The sequence below is a fragment of the Phyllobates terribilis genome, unplaced genomic scaffold, assembly GCF_046119375.1.
Source record: "Phyllobates terribilis strain yellow unplaced genomic scaffold, ASM4611937v1 Scaffold_11__3_contigs__length_659146591, whole genome shotgun sequence".
NCBI classification, from domain to species: Eukaryota; Metazoa; Chordata; class Amphibia; order Anura; family Dendrobatidae; genus Phyllobates; species Phyllobates terribilis.
The window spans coordinates 367,436,424-367,456,125 of NW_027362771.1; positions in this window are offsets into that span (position 1 = coordinate 367,436,424).

Here is a 19,702-nt window from a genome sequence, read left to right on the forward strand (position 1 = left end):
ATGGTAACTTGCGGCTTCTTCTCTAAACTCTTCTCCTCCTCAGAGCGCAATTATTCCATAGGAGATCGAGAGTTATTGGCCATCAAACTGGCATTGGAGGAGTGGCGTTACCTGCTTGAGGGGGCTCTTCACCCGGTAATAATTTACACTGACCACAAGAACTTGGCTTACCTCCAGCATGCCCAGAGACTTAACCCGCGCCAAGCCCGGTGGTCCTTGTTTTTTGCTCGTTTTGATTTTGTCCTTCATTTTCGCCCGGCTGACAAAAACGTCAAGGCGGACGCCTTGTCTCGATCCTTTCTGGTATCTGATCTCGAGGAAGATCCGAAACACATCATCGATCCCGCCAGAGTAATACAGGTGGCTCCCGTGAGTCTAAATCGTCTCCCTCCCGGAAAGACGTTCGTATCAGTACCTGATCGGGAGAAGATCCTTCACTGGGGTCACTCGTCTAAACTGGCTGGTCACGCTGGTCAGAAGAAGACCCTCCAGCTTATTTCCCGGCACTACTGGTGGCCTACCCTGCACAAGGATGTAATAGACTTTGTTTCTGCCTGTGTGTCCTGCGCCCGCAACAAGGTTCCGAGACATCTGCCAGCCGGTCGCCTCCTTCCGCTCCCAGTACCTGCTGCCCCCTGGCAGCATATTGCAATGGACTTCATAACTGACCTCCCACTCTCTGCCGGTTGTACGGTCATTTGGGTGGTCGCTGACCGCTTCTCCAAGATGGCTCATTTCGTTCCCCTGCCAGGCCTCCCGTCTGCACCCGAGCTAGCTAGAGACTTTATTCGTCACATCTTCCGTCTTCATGGCCTGCCCCTCCACATCGTGTCGGATCGTGGGGTACAGTTCACCTCACGCTTCTGGAGAGCCACTTGTAAACTACTAGACGTCACCCTGGACTTCTCTTCCGCTTACCACCCACAGTCCAATGGTCAAGTGGAGTGGATCAATCAGAACCTGACCAGTTACCTCCGGCACTTCGTTAATGCCCACCATTCTGACTGGGTGGATCTCCTACCATGGGCCGAGTTCTCTTACAATAATCACGAGAGCGAATCCTCCTCCAAATCCCCGTTTTTTGTAGTCTTTGGTCAGCATCCTCGGATTCCTTTTCCTGTCTCCACCTCGGTGGACAACCCGGCTGCGGAATCTCTCGTTAGCAAATTTTCCTCCATTTGGGAGAGTACCCGATCCGCACTCCTTCAGTCTTCCGAGCGTATGAAAAGACACGCTGACAAAAAACGTCTGGACCCTCCTCAATTCCGTCCTGGGGATAAAGTCTGGCTCTCGTCCAAATATGTCCGACTCAAGATCCCTTCCTATAAGTTAGGGCCTCGGTTCATCGGCCCACTGGAGGTCATCAGTCAGATCAACCCGGTGGCCTATAAATTGAAACTCCCGGCCAACTTACGGATCCCTAACTCCTTCCATGTATCTCTCCTCAAACCTGTGGTACTTAACTCTTTTTCCAAGTCTACAGGTACGCCTCCTGCTCCGGTTTCTGCTGAGGACGAGTTTGAGGTAGAGAACATTCTTGCCACCAAAAGGGTAAGAGGAAAGACCTTTTTTCTGGTAGATTGGAAGGGGTTTGGTCCTGAGGAGAGAACGTGGGAGCCCCGGGAGAACATCCATGCCCCTCTCATCCTAGCTAAATTTCTGTCTGGCCTAAAAAAGGGGGGGCCTAAAGGGGGGGGGCTACTGTAGCGCTGGCGTCCCTGCCCTCTGCTAGGCAGGGACGCTGCTCCCCTCACCGCTCTGCTCCGTGCCCGGCGTCCTCTCCCCGCTCTGCTGTCAGCGCGCGCTCCTTCCCGGCGTCTTCCTCCCGCTCTGCTCTCAGCGCGCGCTCCTTCCCGGCCCCTGTGCTTAGGGCGCGCGCGCACGCGCGCTCCCCTCCTCTTAAAGGGGCCGCGCGCGCCGTCCTAAGGAGTCCCCGGCCAATGGCCGGAGGACTTCATCATATATAAGGCACCTCCTCCAAAATGGAGGTGCCCGAGCAATGTTGTTTGCACCTGTGTCTCACCTGTGCTTCAGCCCTCAGGTCCCGTTGCCAGTTACCTGCCAGTTTCCTGCCAGTTACCTGCCTGATTCCTGCCTGAATACTTGTTACTTGTCTGCCAGTCTGAGGTCCGACGGTCTGCCTTACTACTCCTGTCAGTCTGTCTAAAGGACCAGCCTGCCCGCTCACCTGGGAGCGCACATCAGCTACCTGCCTACTTTCCTGAGGTCCGACGGTCTACCTTACAACTCCGGTCAGTCTGTCTATGGACCAGCTTGCCCGCTCACCTGGGAGCGCTTCTCCGTTACCTGCCTGCTTGCCAGCCCGGAGGCTCCGTTGTCACGTGCTGTGACCATCAGCTACTTCAGACTCTTGTCCGCTCACCTGGGAGCGCTTCTCCGTTACCTGCCTGCTTGCCAGCCCGGAGGCTCCGTTGTCACGTGCTGTGACCATCAGCTACTTCAGAGACTCTTGCCCGCTCACCTGGGAGCGCTTCTCCGTTACCTGCCTGCTTGCCAGCCCGGAGGTTCCGCCGTCACGTGCCGTGACCACCTGTTATTCCAGAGACTCTCGCTTGCTCACCTGGGTGCACACATCTACCATCTGCCTGCTAGCCTACCCGGAGGCTCTGCCATCACAGGTCGTACCTACCCTTTACCCAGAGACTGCCCTGATCATTTGCCGTATCTCCCTGTCCGTTCATCCAGAGACTGCCACCCGCTCCCTTACAAGGGCCGCCCCCTTGTATAGTAGCTCAGAGGTTCCGCCTCCCAGACCCGTTACACAGGCAGTGTATATAGCAGACTGCAGTGCATATAGCACAAGAGGCTCCATTCCAGTTCTGCCTTCTGCTGCTGTTAGACATTTCTAGACAAAGGCCTAGGTCTCAGGGGCCAGAAATAATTTTTTTTGGATCTTAATCCTCATTATTTGCTTGAAAAGCAATCCAAAGAACACGCCATTTGCTTGTTGGCAATGCAGAATTCAGCCAGGTCCTTTCCATATTACAGCGCTAAAAATCCAGCTATTTAAAACTGTGGTTTGTCCATCACACGGATCACATATAATTGCGCTGAAAATACTGCCATTTTTGGCCTCCATTCCAATTTTTTTTCAGTGTGTCAGCAAAGTTTTTGACACCAGTTTGCTGTTCAAAATAGTTACCTACAGGCCAGGTATTTAAAACTGTGGTTTGTCCATCACACGGATCACATATACGTTTTCTGAAAATTCTGCCATTTCTGGCCTCCATTCTAATTTTTTTTCAGTGTGTCAGCAAAGTTTTCAACACCGGTTTGCTGTTCAAAATAGTTACCTAAAGGCCAGGTATTTAAAACTGTGGTTTCTCCATCACACGGATTACATATAACTTCGCTCCAAATTCAGCCATTTGTAGTGAGCGTGGAAGATATTGTCCTCCATTTAAAATGGGCAAGGAGCTTGGCAAGGGACGGGGAACTGGATGTGATGTTGATGGTGATGGTGCATGCAGAGGCCGAGGCCGTGGGCAAGCTAAAATTGTGCCACAACAAACACCCACATCTTCTCACCCGACCTTCCTGTCCCAATTCCTAGGGGACCGCAGCACACCACTAATGAACTCAGAGCAGTGTCAAAAGGTTGTTGGTTGGATAGTGGATAATGCTTCCAGTCACTCAGCCACCACCACCACCACCCTGTCTTCCACACAACACCGTTAAGTCTCAGTAGCCGTGAGTATGGACAGCATATTCCTCACCCTGATCCTCCTTCCTCCCACCACTCCAAGTGCCTGGAGACAACTGATCCCACACTTGGACACTCTGAAGAGCTGTTCACTTTGCCATTTATAGATTCGGCCTCTCACCCGGTCCACTTGAAGCGGGGGAAGAGGAGATCGCATGTAGCGATGACCAAATATTTGAGCAGCCACGGTCACACGAAGGTGACGATGGGAAAGTGTCACAAGAGGTGAACAATGATGAGACACAATTGCCAGAAAGTCAGGAGGAGGACCAGGGTGTGGAAGTGGAAGACGAGGTGGTGGATGATATAGTAACTGACCCAACCTGTCAGGAGAACATGCAGAGTGAGGACAGCAGCACACAGGAGGGGGGAGGTAGAGCACCCCAACAGGCAGGAAGAAGCAGCGTAGTGGCCACAGACAAATGGTAGGCAACCGTTCCCCGTAACACCAACATGAAGGAAGTTGTCAGTACAACTGTTAGATCTTCCCGAGTCTGGTTGTTTTTTAAAGACTCTGCTGATAACCCCAAAAAGGCCATTTTGCACCACCTGCCAGGCTAGCATCAGTAAGGGTGGCAAAACTAGCAGCCTGACCACCATCAGCATGATCAGGCACATGGCAGTAAAGCACCCGACTTTGTGGGCCGAACCCCAGGGTCCAGGAACAGTGTCTGCGGGTGGCACAATTGCTTCTTCCGCTGTTGTGCATGCAAGCCAATCCCCTGTCCATGGTGCATGCGAAGATGCCTCCTGCCTCCTGCCCTGCACCTGTCGTTACACGCTCTCAAGATTAGCAGCATCAAGAAGCACGTCCACATCCTTGTCCCAGCGCAGTATTCAGTTGTCCATACTCCAGTCGTTGGAACGCAAGCGCAAATACGCAGCCAACGCCCCACAGGCCACACTACTAAATTCCCACATTTCACGACTGCTTGCGCTCGATATGTTGCCTTTTAGGCTCGTGGAGATGGAAGCATTCCGCAACCTGATGGCGGCGACCATCCCTCGGACGCCACTATTTCTCCCGGTGTGCCGTCCCCGCATTACACAAGCAGGTGTCCCAAAACATTAGCCATGCCCTCAACAACGTAGTTACATGGAAAGTCCACCTAACCACGGACACATGGACAAGTGCTTGTGGGCAAGGATGGTACATCTCGCTGACGGCACACTGGGTTAACATAGTGGAAGCCGGGACCCAGTCAGACCTTGGGACGGAACACGTCCTCCCGACACCAAGGATTGCAAGCCCTAGGTCAATCAGGTTGCCCCCAGAGTCTACAGCTCCTGCACCTCATCCTCCTCAGCCTCCTCCTCCTCTTCAGCCTCCATCTCCGAAATGACCACATCAGTCACAAGCTGGAAGCACTGCAGCACTGCCTCGGCCAAGTGGCAACAGGCTGAAGCTAATATGATTAGGTGACAGACCGCACAATGCTGAAGAGTTGTGGACAGCTCTGAAAGAGCAGGCAGATCTGTGGCTCACACCGCCGAACCTACAGCCAGGCATGGTCGTGTGTGACAATGGCCAGAACCTTGTGGCGGCTCTGAGGCGAGGCGAGCTCACACACGTACCATGCCTGGCCCATGTGCTTAACCACATGGTTCAGCGGTTTCTCAAATCCTACACAGAGCTGCCGGATCGGCTTGTTAAACTATGCCGCATGTGTGCCCATTTTAGAAAGTCACCTACAGCTTCCGCCGCCCTTGCCGTGTTTCAGCAGCGTTTGCAGCTTCCGGCTCACAGACAGGTATGTGATGTCCCCACGCGTTGGAACTCTATACTGCAGATGTTGGGAAGGATTTGTGAGCAGAAGAGGGCAGTTGTTGAGTACCAACATTAACAAGGCCATCGGTATTCAGTTCAGACTCCACACATAAGACCTCAGGAGTGGACATGGATGTCAGACATATGTACCATCCTCCAAAACTTTGAGGACTCCACCAAGATGGTGAGCGGCGATGACACCATAATTAGAGTCACCAGCCCGCTTCTCTGTCTTCTGAAATGCTCTCTGCTCACAATCAAAGAGGATGCATTGCAGGCGGAGCACGATGAGATGGAGCAAGGAACCATAAAGGGTGATTACACACAGCCCAGCCTCATCTCATCCCAACATGGATTGGGTGACAATGAGGAAGAGGAGGAGGAAGAACAGGAGCTAGTTTCATGCGCTATAGATGGTACTACCTGCACAACTGTCATACCATCTGTTCAGCGTGGATGGCCAGAGGACAGAGAGGAGGAGGAAGAGGAGAGCATGGTCAGTCATCCTCTTGGTGAGGACACGGAGGTCTTGCCTGTTAGCAGTCTGGCACACATGGCTGAGTTTATGTTAGGCTACCTTTCCCATGACCCTCGCGTTCTCAAAATTTTAGGTGACAGTCATTACTGGTTGGTGACACTTCTAGACCCACGCTATAAGGTGAACTTTATATCTCTTATTCCTGAGGAAGACAGGTCTACAAAAATGGGGCAGTACCAGAAGGCCCTTGTTGCGGAACTATTAAAAAAATTCTCATCTGAAAGTACTGGGGGCAGAGGTCACAGGTCTTTGGATAACCAAGGAGTACAGGCAAGAGAGGCACAACTTCAATCCAGCAGAGGCAGGGGAACACCGTCAAAGTTCTGGGAGAATTTTCTCAGCCCCTCCCATCGCACAGGCCCTGAGGCACGGGGTACTCTCACAAGGAGTGCAAAGTTTGGGAAGATCCTGACCGTACCAACGTCCTCCGTGATTCCTCTGTGCCTTATAATTATTGGGTATCCAAGCTGGATACGTGGAATGAACTGGCTCTCTACGCCTTGGAAGTCCTGGGCTGCCCTGCCGCTAGTGTTTTATCAGAGCGGGTTTTTAGTGCCGCTGGTGGAATTATAACTGATAAGCGCATCCGCCTGTCAACTGAAAATGCTGACAAGCTGACTCTTATAAAAATGAACAAGCGCTGGATTGGGCCAGACTTCTCAACACCACCGAATGATAGCAGCGTAACATAAACTCAAATCCAGTGTCTTTTTTTGGGAGGTATATTCCCATGCACCTCTTCACACCCACACATGGGTATACGCTTCCTTATTTTGGCTATTTGCTCTTGTCCTCCTGCTTCTCCACATCCTGATCCTCCACCATCATATTACCAGGGTGACCGTGGTCCGTGATGCAACACCCACATAATTTTTTTAAAGGCTGTTTATGATGCCCGTAAAAAAAATTTTTATACAGTATGTTCATGTATACCCCCAGGGGTAAATGTTTGTCAGCCCATACACTTAGTGCATGGGCATTACAAGTATAGGAGACCTGCTCCTTTCTAATGGGAACATTTTTTATGAGGCCCTCCTCCATGTCTCTTCCAAGGGGCATTTGAGTGCCTCCCAATTTTTTGGCAACCCTTACATTTACTGCATAGGCAAACACAATGGGAGACCCACTTCCTAATAATGGGAACATTGTTTTCAGGAGGCCCTCCTCTAAGTCTCTTCAAAGGGGTATTGGGGTGTGTCCAAATTTTGGGCAGCCCTGCCATTCACTGCATATGCAATAACAGTATAGGAGACCCACTGTTTAGTAATGGGAACAATAAAACATAGCCGGCTGATGGCTCTCTAAGAATAGTGAGGGCCGACTGCTGACCCTTTAAGAATAGTAAAGACCGACCTATAAAATAGGCTTTGTGACTTTCAGAGTACCTCCTTCATAAATGAAACACGATGTGTCTGATGATATCTCACACACCACATGGCCAGATAAGGTTGTAAAATGTTAAAATGACATTTCCTGGTGAATGCATTTGTCACGGTTGAAAGCAATGCAAAAGTGCAAAAACGCATCAAAAACGCTAAGTGTGAACATAGCCCAAGGTGTAGAGGAGTATTTTTGTTAAGAAAATTAAATGGACCCCACCCCATTTTTTCCAAAATAAATACCTAAATTTGTAAGGATGTAAAACAACGCCAAAACGTTGTAGACTAAACTATATATGAAAAGACAATATAAGGTCCTAAGTCATCACTGCTATAGCCCTACTTATGTATCTGAAGTCCCCCTTTCTCAAAATCTTTATAATAAATTTAATTTACCCAAGATTATTGTGAAAATCATATACCCTTGAACATTACATTTAACCTTTTTTATAAGGTGGCAAAGAATAAAACAAGCAGATAGGAAAAAACAAACTGAATTTATTAAAAAAAACAATGAAAAAGGGATATTTCTGTCATGCGCCAAAACATGCAAAATAAAACAAATAAACATTACAAATTATAATAAGGTGTGGAACTGGAATCAGGGCCAGGATTGGGTGTTGAAAAATTTGGGGGATCAGCAACATGAGTGGAGACGTAGAGGGTAAGTGAGGGAAGTGGACTAAAGGGTTGAAATACACCATGGTCCGGAGGGTTTGGTAGGTATGGCTGGTCCTGGCCATAGATACCACCCTACTGCTGTGGTTCATTATCCCAGCCCAGGAAGCTCATCTTTTGGGACAAGAGTTGTTATAAAGTGATCAAAAAAACACGCCTCCATGGAAACAAACAACATGGCTCATACCATTGATGTCGAAATGATGCTGGTTCTGGTTCAGCAAAGGCCAGAATTGTGAGACAGAAAAGATGATGGCTATGGGGACCAGAGTCGACGGAAAGCACTGTGGAACTATATTTGCTGCCAATTATATCCTAATTTGGAAGGCAGCTCACAGCAGGTTCACGATGATTTAAGTATGGCAAACACAGACGGTATATTAGGATTGTCTGAATATGTGTTATTTTGTAGGTGAGCTTTAACACGAATAACTATTGAAGCCAGAACATTATGTGTCTAATTTTTTGTCCAAAAAATATCGCCACCAAAAGGGAAAATTTGGCAAGCAAAACTGTGTCGCACGGGCCACACCATACTCTCCCCTATCCCGATATCACTGGTATCTGCATCCTCAGGATGCAGACTGTGCTGAATACGTTGGTGGAAGACGGAGCCACCGGTTCCTACTTCCACAGATCAGCTCGTGCGACTGACACAGCAAACATGACGACATCACTACATCACATCTGCTGTGCGGAGAGTCAGAGCACCAGAGACCAGAACAGACTGTGGGGGAACGAGAGTGAGGGGAGTATGTCTTTTTTTTTTAATTTTTTCATATGTGCATGGAATGTGTGCCTGCATATAGGGGGCTATGTGAGGACTCCTATTGTATATAGGAGGCTATGTGAGGGCTCACACTGTATATAGGAGGCTATGTGAGAGCTCACACTGTATATAGGTGGCTATGTGCGGCCTTACACTGTATATAAGAGGTTATGTGAGAATCATACTGTATATAGGAGTCTATTTGAGGGCTCATATTGTGTATATAGAGAGACTATGTGCAGACTCACACTGTATATAGGAAGCTATGTGGATGATGTCGTGTGATGATTGTGCCCACTGTGTGTATGATGTCTGTGTGATGATTGAGCCCGCTGTATGTATGATGTCTGTGTGATGATTGTGTCCGCTGTGTATGATGTCCATGTGATGGTTGTGCCCGCTGTGTGTATGATGTCTGTGTGATGGTTGTGCCCGCTGTGTGTATGATGTCCGTGTGACGGTTGTGCCCGCTGTGTGTATGATGTCTGTGTGATGGTTGAGCCCGCTGTGTGTTTGATGTCCGTGTGATGGTTGTGCCCGCTGTGTGTATGATGTCCGTATGATGGTTGTGCCCGCTGTGTGTATGATGTCCATGTGATGGTTGTGCCCACTGTATGATGTCGTGTGATGATTGTGCCCTCTGTATGTATGATGTCTGTGTGATGATTGTGCCCGCTGTGTGTATGATGTCCGTGTGATGGTTGTGCCCGCTGTGTGTATGATGTCGTGTGATGATTGTGCCCTCTGTATGTATGATGTCTGTGTGATGATTGTGCCCGCTGTGTGTATGATGTCCGTGTGATGATTGTGCCCGCTGTGTGTATAATGTCTGTGTGATGATTGTGCCCGCTATGTATGATGTCTGTTTGATGATTGTGCCCGCTGTATGTATGATGTCTGTGTGATGATTGTGCCCACGGTGTGTATAATGTCCGTGTGATGGTGGTTGTGACCGCTGTATGATGTCCGTGTGATGATTGTGCCCGCTGTGTGTATAATGTCTGTGTGATGATTGTGCCCGCTGTGTATGATGTCTGTTTGATGATTGAGCCCGCTGTATGTAGGATGTCTGTGTGATGATTGTGCCCACTGTGCGTATAATGTCCGTGTGATGGTGGTTATGCCCGCTGTGTGTATGATGTCGTGTGATGAATGTGCCCTCTGTATGTATGATGTCTGTGTGATGATTGTGCCTGCTGTGTGTATGATGTCTGTGTGATGATTGTGCCCGCTGTGTGTATAATGTCTGTGTGATGATTCTGCCCACTGTGTATGATGTCCATGTGATGGTTGTGCCCGCTGTGTGTATGATGTCCATGTGATGATTGAGCCCGCTGTGTGTATGATGTCGTGTGATGGTTGTGCCTGCTGTGTGTATGATGTCCGTGTGATGATTGTGCCCGCTGTGTGTATAATGTCTGTGTGATGATTCTGCCCGCTGTGTATGATGTCTGTTTGATGATTGTGCCCGCTGTGTGTATAATGTCTGTGTGATGATTCTGCCCGCTGTGTGTATGATGTCGTGTGATGATTGTGCCCGCTGTGTGTATAATGTCTGTGTGATGATTCTGCCCGCTGTGTATGATGTCTGTTTGATGATTGTGCCCGCTGTGTGTATGATGTCCGTGTGATGATTGCGCCCGCTGTGTGTATGATGTCGTGTGATGATTGTGCCCTCTGTATGTATGATGTCTGTGTGATGATTGTGCCCGCTGTGTGTATGATGTCCGTGTGATGGTTGTGCCCGCTGTGTGTATGATGTCGTGTGATGATTGTGCCCTCTGTATGTATGATGTCTGTGTGATGATTGTGCCCGCTGTGTGTATGATGTCCGTGTGATGATTGTGCCCGCTGTGTGTATAATGTCTGTGTGATGATTGTGCCCGCTATGTATGATGTCTGTTTGATGATTGTGCCCGCTGTATGTATGATGTCTGTGTGATGATTGTGCCCACGGTGTGTATAATGTCCGTGTGATGGTGGTTGTGACCGCTGTATGATGTCCGTGTGATGATTGTGCCCGCTGTGTGTATAATGTCTGTGTGATGATTGTGCCCGCTGTGTATGATGTCTGTTTGATGATTGAGCCCGCTGTATGTAGGATGTCTGTGTGATGATTGTGCCCACTGTGCGTATAATGTCCGTGTGATGGTGGTTATGCCCGCTGTGTGTATGATGTCGTGTGATGAATGTGCCCTCTGTATGTATGATGTCTGTGTGATGATTGTGCCTGCTGTGTGTATGATGTCTGTGTGATGATTGTGCCCGCTGTGTGTATAATGTCTGTGTGATGATTCTGCCCACTGTGTATGATGTCCATGTGATGGTTGTGCCCGCTGTGTGTATGATGTCCATGTGATGATTGAGCCCGCTGTGTGTATGATGTCGTGTGATGGTTGTGCCTGCTGTGTGTATGATGTCCGTGTGATGATTGCGCCCACTGTGTGTATGATGTCCATGTGATGATTGAGCCCGCTGTGTGTATGATGTCGTGTGATGGTTGTGCCCGCTGTGTGTATGATGTCGTGTGATGATTGTGCCCTCTGTATGTATGATGTCCGTGTGATGGTTGTGCCCGCTGTGTGTATGATGTCCGTGTGATGGTTGTGCCCGCTGTGTGTATGATGTCGTGTGATGATTGTGCCCTCTGTATGTATGATGTCTGTGCCTGCTGTGTGTATAATGTCTGTGTGATGATTGTGCCCGCTGTGTATGATGTCTGTGTGATAATTGTGCCCACGGTGTGTATAATGTCCGTGTGATGGTGGTTGTGACCGCTGTGTGTATGATGTCCGTGTGATGATTGTGCCCGCTGTGTGTATGATGTCTGTGTGATGATTGTGCCCGCTGTGTGTATGATGTCGTGTGATGATTGTGCCCGCAGTGTGTATGATGTCCGTGTGATGTATAGCATAGCGCTATATAAAATAGAGCAGTGGTGGGAGATTAATTTTCCCAAGGGACCACATGAGCGACCGTGACTGTTGTGGAGGCCGAACCAATAGGTTCAAATAAAATCTGCTCAATATTAATATTAACTATATATTTTTTGTATATTTATATTATCACTTAATATTAAGCAGATTTAAGTATGCTGACATCCCCCTATATACAGTATGAGCCCCCACACATCCCCATACATACAGTATTAGCACACACCACCCCTACCTACAGTATGAGCCCTTGCATAGCCCCCAATATACAGTATGAGCCCCCACAAAAAAGCCAGATGTCGTATAATGAAGCTACAAAAAGATGAGAAAGTTCTGGCGGCTCCAACTGTGAATGAGGGAACAAAAAATAATCCTCAGGTCCCAACGAGAGATGAGCAGGACGCACAGATGACACCGCACTGCACCGGAAAATAGGAGATTCGCCGCCTCCAGTCCAGCCGCCAGGTAACACTGATCTGGACGCTGGACTGGAGAGCAGTGAATCCATCCGCGACCAATCAGCGATTTTGGCGCCAAATTTAAACAACGCTCTGCTGATTGGTTGCGGTTGCCGGCCGCGACCAATCAGCAGTATTGGCGGCAAATTTGAACAACGCTCTGCTGATTGGTCACGGTTGCCGGCCGCGACCAATCAGCAGTATTGGCGCCAAATTTAAACCCCGCTCTGCTGATTGGTCACGGCCGGTGGTTGCGACTAATCAGCGATATTGTCGCCAAATTTAAACACCGCTTCGCTGATTGGTGGCGGTGGCCGGCCGCGACCAAGCAGCGATATTGGCGCCAAATTTTAACACCGATCTGCTGATTGGTCGCGGTTACCGGCCGCGACTAATCAGCATTATTGGCGCCAAATTTAAACACTGCTTTACTGATTTGTCCCGGTGGCCGGCCGCAAACAATCAGCGATATTGGCGCCAAATTTTAACACCGCTATGCTGATTGGTCGCGGTTACTGGTCGCGAATAATCAGCATTATTGGCGCAAAATTTAAACACCGCTCTGCTGATTGGTCGCGTTCGCTGGCCGTGACCAATCAGCATTATTGGCGCCAAATTTAAACCACGCTCTGCTGATTGGTTGCGTTCGCTGGCCGCGACCAATCAGCATTATTGGCGCCCAATTTAAACCCCGCTCTGCTGATTAGTCGCGACTGCCGACCGTGACCAATCTGCGATATAGCCGCCAAATTTTAACACCGCTTTGCTGATTGTTCACGGTTGCCGGCCTCGACCAATCAGCGATTTTGGCGCCAAATTTAAACACCGCTCTGCTGATTGCGCCCGGTCGGCCGGATACATATTCTAGAATACCCGATGCGTTAGAATCGGGCCACCATCTAGTCTCTATATACCAGTCATATATTCTCCTATGTATATTGTACTGTATGTGGTATAATATATTCACTGTGTGCACAGACATCAGATGGGACACACATGACAATTAGTGACTCGTACATCATATACTATAATGTGCAGTTGACGTCTACATTGATGACTTGCTCGAACAAGTCTGTAGGAAAAAATACACAAAATAATAATTCATAGGTATCTATCTGGCAGACCTGTGCTTATGTGTGGCCACTAGTGTTGAGCGAGCACTAAAATGCTCGGGTGCTCGAAGCTCGGGCCGAGCTCGCCGTGATACTCGGGTGCTCGACCCGAGCAACGAGCCCAATGTTAGTCTATGGGAGACCCGAGCATTTTTGCGGCGGCACCCCCGGCAGTCTTTTAAAAGCCTAACAAGTGCCAAAAACGATAGGGACAGTGCTCAAATGACATGGGGACAGCATGGGGATCGCCCCAGGAAGCATTTTTGACCCCCAGGTCACTGCTCACAACAACGTGGTCAGAGGTATTAAGCCACTTTTAAGGGCTCACAATAAAACGTTCAAAAACTAAACTGAAACTGCTTTCCTGTGAAATATGTTAAGGAAGTTCCTTTCCAGGGTAAAGACTTGTGTATAAGGTAAAATAAATAACCCCCCCAAAAAATACTCCTCCACACCTTGGGCTATGTTCACAAGTAGCATCTTTTATGCGTTTTTGCACTTTTGTATTGCTTTCAACCGTGACAAATGCATTCACCGGGAAATGTCATTTTAACATTTTACAACCTTATCTGGCCATGTGCTGTGTGACACATGCATACAGTGCTGAAAAGACATGGGAACAGCATGGGGAAGACCCCTGGAAGCATCTCTGACACCCAGGTCACTGCCTAAAAATGTGCCCATCAGAAGTCATCCTTGCAGCATCAGAAGATGCAGACTTGCCACTATCTCCGTGCAAGTTCTTGTCCCAGGGCAGTGTTCAATTGTACCTCCCCCATTCCTTGCAATGCAAGCGCAAATATGCAGCCAACCACCCACCCACCCCCAGGCTGCAATACCATACTGCTTGCTTGCACTTGAAATTGGGCCGTTTAGGTATGTGGAGGCGGAATATGGCCACCAAGTCATGGCTGCGTTGGCGGCCTGGTATCCATACTCAGTCCCCAGCCGCCCGGCAGCCGGGTGTCCACACACGGTCCCCAGCCGCCCCTATTTCTCCTTGGAACATCCCCCCACACTTTTCTTAGCCCGGCCTGCTTTAGGGCAGCATTGGAAGAGCCCACCAGAGAACCAGACTCCTCCGGTGGGCCCTGGCTTCTCCATCAGGGGAGTTGAGAGTGCCAAGGTGAGGAGCATGATGATGGTGATAGAAGTTAGCATCCGCTTTGTTTTCTTGGAATGCAAGCGCATGTATGTAGTAGCGGCTAGGCCTGAGGTGGTCAGCGTTTTGGCGCATATCCTACCTCCTCCGAGGATTGCTGGATGTTTTTCTGCTACTATCCCAGTTCTATGACTCCCGTTAAAACAAAGCTTCAGGTGATAAATGATGGATGAGGTGGTGGCAAAGGAGAAAGAGCAGGAGGAACAGGGACCATTCACATCAATATCAGGCCAGTCAACCACATATGTCTTGTAGGATATGTTTCTGTACCAAAAGGAGCGGTTCGGCTACACAGTTATAGGGCATACAGTGAGTGCAATGCCTACCAAAAATTTTGAGCCACTTCAATGCCCCTTGAAAATGACATGGAGGTCAGAGGGCCTTAACTAAACAGTTTTTTCCATTTTATAGCAACTGGGTCTCCTGTACACTGTTGGCCTAAGGAGTGAATGGAAGGCTTTCCAAAAATGATGAGGAACTGCAATGCCCCTTGAAACAGAAGTGGATTACAGCGTACTAAAAACCTTCTACCCATTATTGGGGAGTGGGTCTCCCTTAGTTTTCGCCTTTGCATTGAAAAGCAAAAGCTGACTAAAATGCAATGCCCGTTGGAAGAGTCGTGGAGGTTAGAGGAAATTAAAAACAACATTTCAATGCTCCTTGGAAGAGCTGTGGAGTTCAGAATGGCTTAAGAAGACGCTTTTAATGCCCCTTTGAAGAGACGTGGAGGTCACAGTAGCTTAACAAGACGGTTTTAATGCCCCTTGGAAGAGACGTGGAGGCCACAGTAGCTTAACAAGACGGTTTTAATGCCCCTCGGAAAAGTGGTGGAGGTCGCAGTAGCTTAACAAGACGGTTTTAATGCCCCTTACAAGAGCAATACAGTACAGCATCTTGGGGAGTGTGTCTCCCATAGTCTTTGCTTATGCCTTCCAAGCAAAAGCTGCCAAAAATTAGGACGGAGGAACTTGCAATGCCCCTTACAAGAGACATGCAGTACAACATATTACAGCATATTACAAACATTATTCCCATTATTGGGGAATGTGTCTCCCATAGTCTTTGCTTATGCCTTCCAAGCAAAAGCTGCCAAAAATTCGGACGGAGGAACTTGCAATGCCCCTTACAAGAGCCATGCAGTACAGCATATTACAAACATTATTCCCATTATTGGGGAGTGTGTCTCTCATAGTCTTTGCTTATGCCTTCCAAGCAAAAGCTGCCAAAAATTAGGAGGAAATGCAATGCCCGTTCGAAGAGTCGTGGAGGTTAGAGTTAATTAAAAACAACATTTCAATGCCCCTTGGAAGAGCTGTGGAGTTCAGAGTGATTTAACAAGACGCTTTTAATGCCCCTTGGAAAAGTGGTGGAGGTCGCAGTAGCTTAACAAGATGGTTTGAATGCCCCTCGGAAAAGTGGTGGAGGTCGCAGTAGCTTAACAAGACGCTTTTAATGCCCCTTCCGAGAGCCATACAGTACAGCATCTTAAAAATATTATTCCCATTATTGGGGAGTGGGTCTCCCATAGTCTTTGCTTAAGCCTTCCAAGCAAAAGCTGACAAAAATAAGGACAGAGGAACTTTCAAAAATGGCAACACGGACCACGGTCACCCTGGTGGTATAGTGGGGGTGGAGGCTGAGGATAAGGAGAAAAACATAAAACAACCGAAATGAGGAAGTGTATACCCATGTGTGGGTGTGAAGCGGTGCATGTGAATACACCTCCCGAAATAACACAGTTGATTTGAATTTATGTTACTCTGCTGTCATTTGGTGGTGATGAGAAGTCTGGCCCAGTCCAGCCCATGTTCATTTTGATAAGGGTCAGCTTGTCAGCATTGTCAGTTGACAGGCGAGTGCGCTTATCAGTTATAATTCCCCCAGCAGCACTAAAAACACGCTCTGATAACACGCTAGCGGCAGGGCAGGCCAAGACCTCCAAGGCGTACAGCGAGAGTTCATTCCAAGTGTCCAGCTTGGATACCCAATAATTAAAAGGCACAGAGGAATCACAGAGGACACTGGTACGGTCAGCAAGGTAACTCCCTCATCATCTTTTGAAACTTTCCACTCATTGTGAGAGTACCTCGCACCTCAGGGTCTGTCCGAAGGGAGGGTCTGAGAAAACTGTCACAGAACGTTGACAGTGTTCCCCTGCCTCTGCTGGATTAGAGTTGCCTCTCTCTCGCTTGTACGCCTTGGTTGGTCAATGAACTGTGACCTCTGCCGCTAGCGTGTTCAGATGGGAATTTTTTTAACAATTCTGCAGCAAGGGCCTTCTGGTACTGCCCCATTTTTGTAGACCTCTCCACCTCAGGAATAAGAGAGTGAAAGTTCTCCTTGTAGTGGGGGTCTAAAAGTGTCACCAACCAGTAATGACTGTCACCCAACATTTTGACAACGCGAGGGTCACGGTTAAGGCAGCGTAACATAAAGTCAGCCATGCGTGCCAGACTGGTAACGGGCAAGACTTCCGTGTCCTCACCAAGATGACGACTGACCATGGTCTCCTCCTCCTCCTCTCCCCTGTCCTCAGGCCACCCATGCTGAACCGACGGTATGACAGTTGTACAGGTACTACCGTCTACAGCGCATGATACAAGCTCCTGTTCTTCCTCCTCCTCCTCCTCCTCCTCCTCTCCCTCATTGTCCCCCAATGCACGTTGGGATGAGATTTGGCTGGGCTGTGTGTAATCGACCGCTACAGCTTCTTGATCCATCTCATCATACTCTGGCTGCAATGCCTCCTCTTTAATTCTCTGCAGAGAGCGTTGCAAAAGACAGTCAAGTGGAATGCTGACGCTAATGATGGCGTCATCGCCACTCACCATCTTGGTGGACTCCTCATAGTTTGTCAAGATGGTACATGTGTCAGACATCCAGGTCTACTCCTGAGGTCTTATGTGTGGAGTCTGACCTGAATATCGACGGCCTTGTTGCAGCTGGTACTCCACAACTGCTCTCTTCTGCTCACAAATCCTTTGCAACATGTCGGTGTGACGGAAGCTGCAAACGTTGCTGCAACACAGCAAGGGCGGTGGAAACTGTAGCCGACTTGCGAAAATGAGCTGACAGGCGGCGTACTTTGACGAGCAGATCTGGCAACTCGGGGTACGATTTAAGAAACCGCTGAACCACGAGGTTAAGCACATGAGCCAGGCATGGTACGTGTGTGAACTCGCCTCGCCTCAGATCCGCCACCAAGTTACGGCCATTGTCACACACGACCATGCCTGGATGTAGGTTCAGCGGTCTCAGCCACAGATCTGCCTGCTCTTTCACAGCTGTCCACAACTCACAAGCAGTGTGAGGTTTCTCCCCTAAGCTTATGAGTTTCAGCACAGCCTGTTGCCGATTGGCGGAGGCAGTACTGCAGTGCTTCCAGCTTGTAACTGATGTGGTGATATCTGAGATGGAGGCTGAACATGAGGAGGAGGATGATGCACAGGAGCTGCACACTCTGGGGGCAACTCTGACTGACATAGGGCCCGCAATCCTCGGTGTGGGGAGGATGTGTTCCGTCCCAAGGTCCGACTGGGTCCCGGCTTCCACTATGTTTACCCAGTGTGCCGTCAGGGAGATGTACCGTCCCTGGCCACAAGCACTTGTCCACGTGTTTGTTGTCAGGTGGACTCTCCCAGTAACTGCGTTGTTGAGGGCACGGCAGATGTTTTGGGACACGTGCTTGTGTAGTGCGGGGATCGCACACCGGGCAAAATAGTGTCGGCTGGGGACCGAGTACCGAGGGACGGCCACCGCCATAAGGTTGCGGACGGATTCCGTCTCCACCAGCCTAAAAGGCAGCATTTCCAACGCAAGCAGTCGTGAAATGTGCAAATTTAGGACTGTGGCCTGTGGGGCATTAGCTGCGAATTTCCGCTCTCGTTCAAAGGTCTGGGATATGGACAATTGAACGCTGCGGTGGGACGTGGACGTTGATGCTGTTTCTTGAGAAACTGCCATAACAAGTGAAGACTGAGAGGAGGGGGCACCTTTGCATGCAGTATGGACAGGGGATTGCCTTGCACACACAACAGGGGGTTCTATTGCACGCACAGCGGAACAAGCAGTAGTGACACCCGCTGACACTGGTCGTGGACCCTGGGGTTCGCCCCACAAAGTCGGGTGCTTTGCTGCCATGTGCCTGATCATGCTGATGGTGGTCAGGCTGGTAGTTTTGTCACCACTGCTGATGTTGGCATGGCAGATGGTACAAATGGCCTTTTTGGGGTTATCAGCAGAGTCTTTAAAAAAATTCCAGACTCTGGAAGACCTACAGGTTGTACTGGCAACGTCCCTCGTGTTGGTGTTACGGGGAACTGTTGCCCGCCTTCTGTGTGCGGCCACCACACTGCTTCTTCCTGCCTAATGGGGTACTCGGCCTCCCTCACCCTGTGTGCTGCTGGCCTCGCTCTGCATGTCCTCCTGCCACGTTGGGTCAGTTACTAGATCATCCACCACCTCCTCGTCTTCCACTTGCGCACCACGATCCTCCTCCTCACTTCCTGGCAATTGTGTCTCGTCATCGTCCACCTCTTGTGACAAATTGCCAGCGCCGACTTCTTGTGGCCGTGGCTGTTCAAATATTTGGGCATCGCTACATGGGATCTCCTCTTCCACCACTTCAAGAGGAGCAGGCGAGGGGCACGAATCTGGAAATGGGCCAGTGAACAGCTCTTCAGAGTGTCCAAGTGTGGGATCAGTTGCTGTCTGACGACACTCGGCATGGTGGGAGGAAGGAGCATCAGGGTGAGGAGGAGTATGCGGTCGAGACTCACGGCTACTAAGAGTTGACCGTGTGGAAGACTGAACGGAGGTGGTGGTGCCCAGGTAACTGGAAGTATTATCTGCTATCCAATTAATAACCTGTTCACACTGATCAGTTCGCAATACTGGTGTTGTTCTGTGCTTCCCTAGTAATTCGGTCAAGAAGTGGGAGCGAGAAGATGTGGCTGTTGGTTGTGGCACATTTTCACCTTGGCCACGGCCCCGTCCTCTGCACGCACCATCACCAGAACGTCCAGTTCCACGTCCCTTGCCCATTGTAAAGGAAGTAAAATAGCTTACACTCGCACTATCAATGGAAAAGGGGTAATAAAAAGTAGATTAGAACCGTGGAAGAGGAAAACTACAGTTCTATTTCTATGGCCTACACCCGACTCTTTTAAACAATCTGAACAA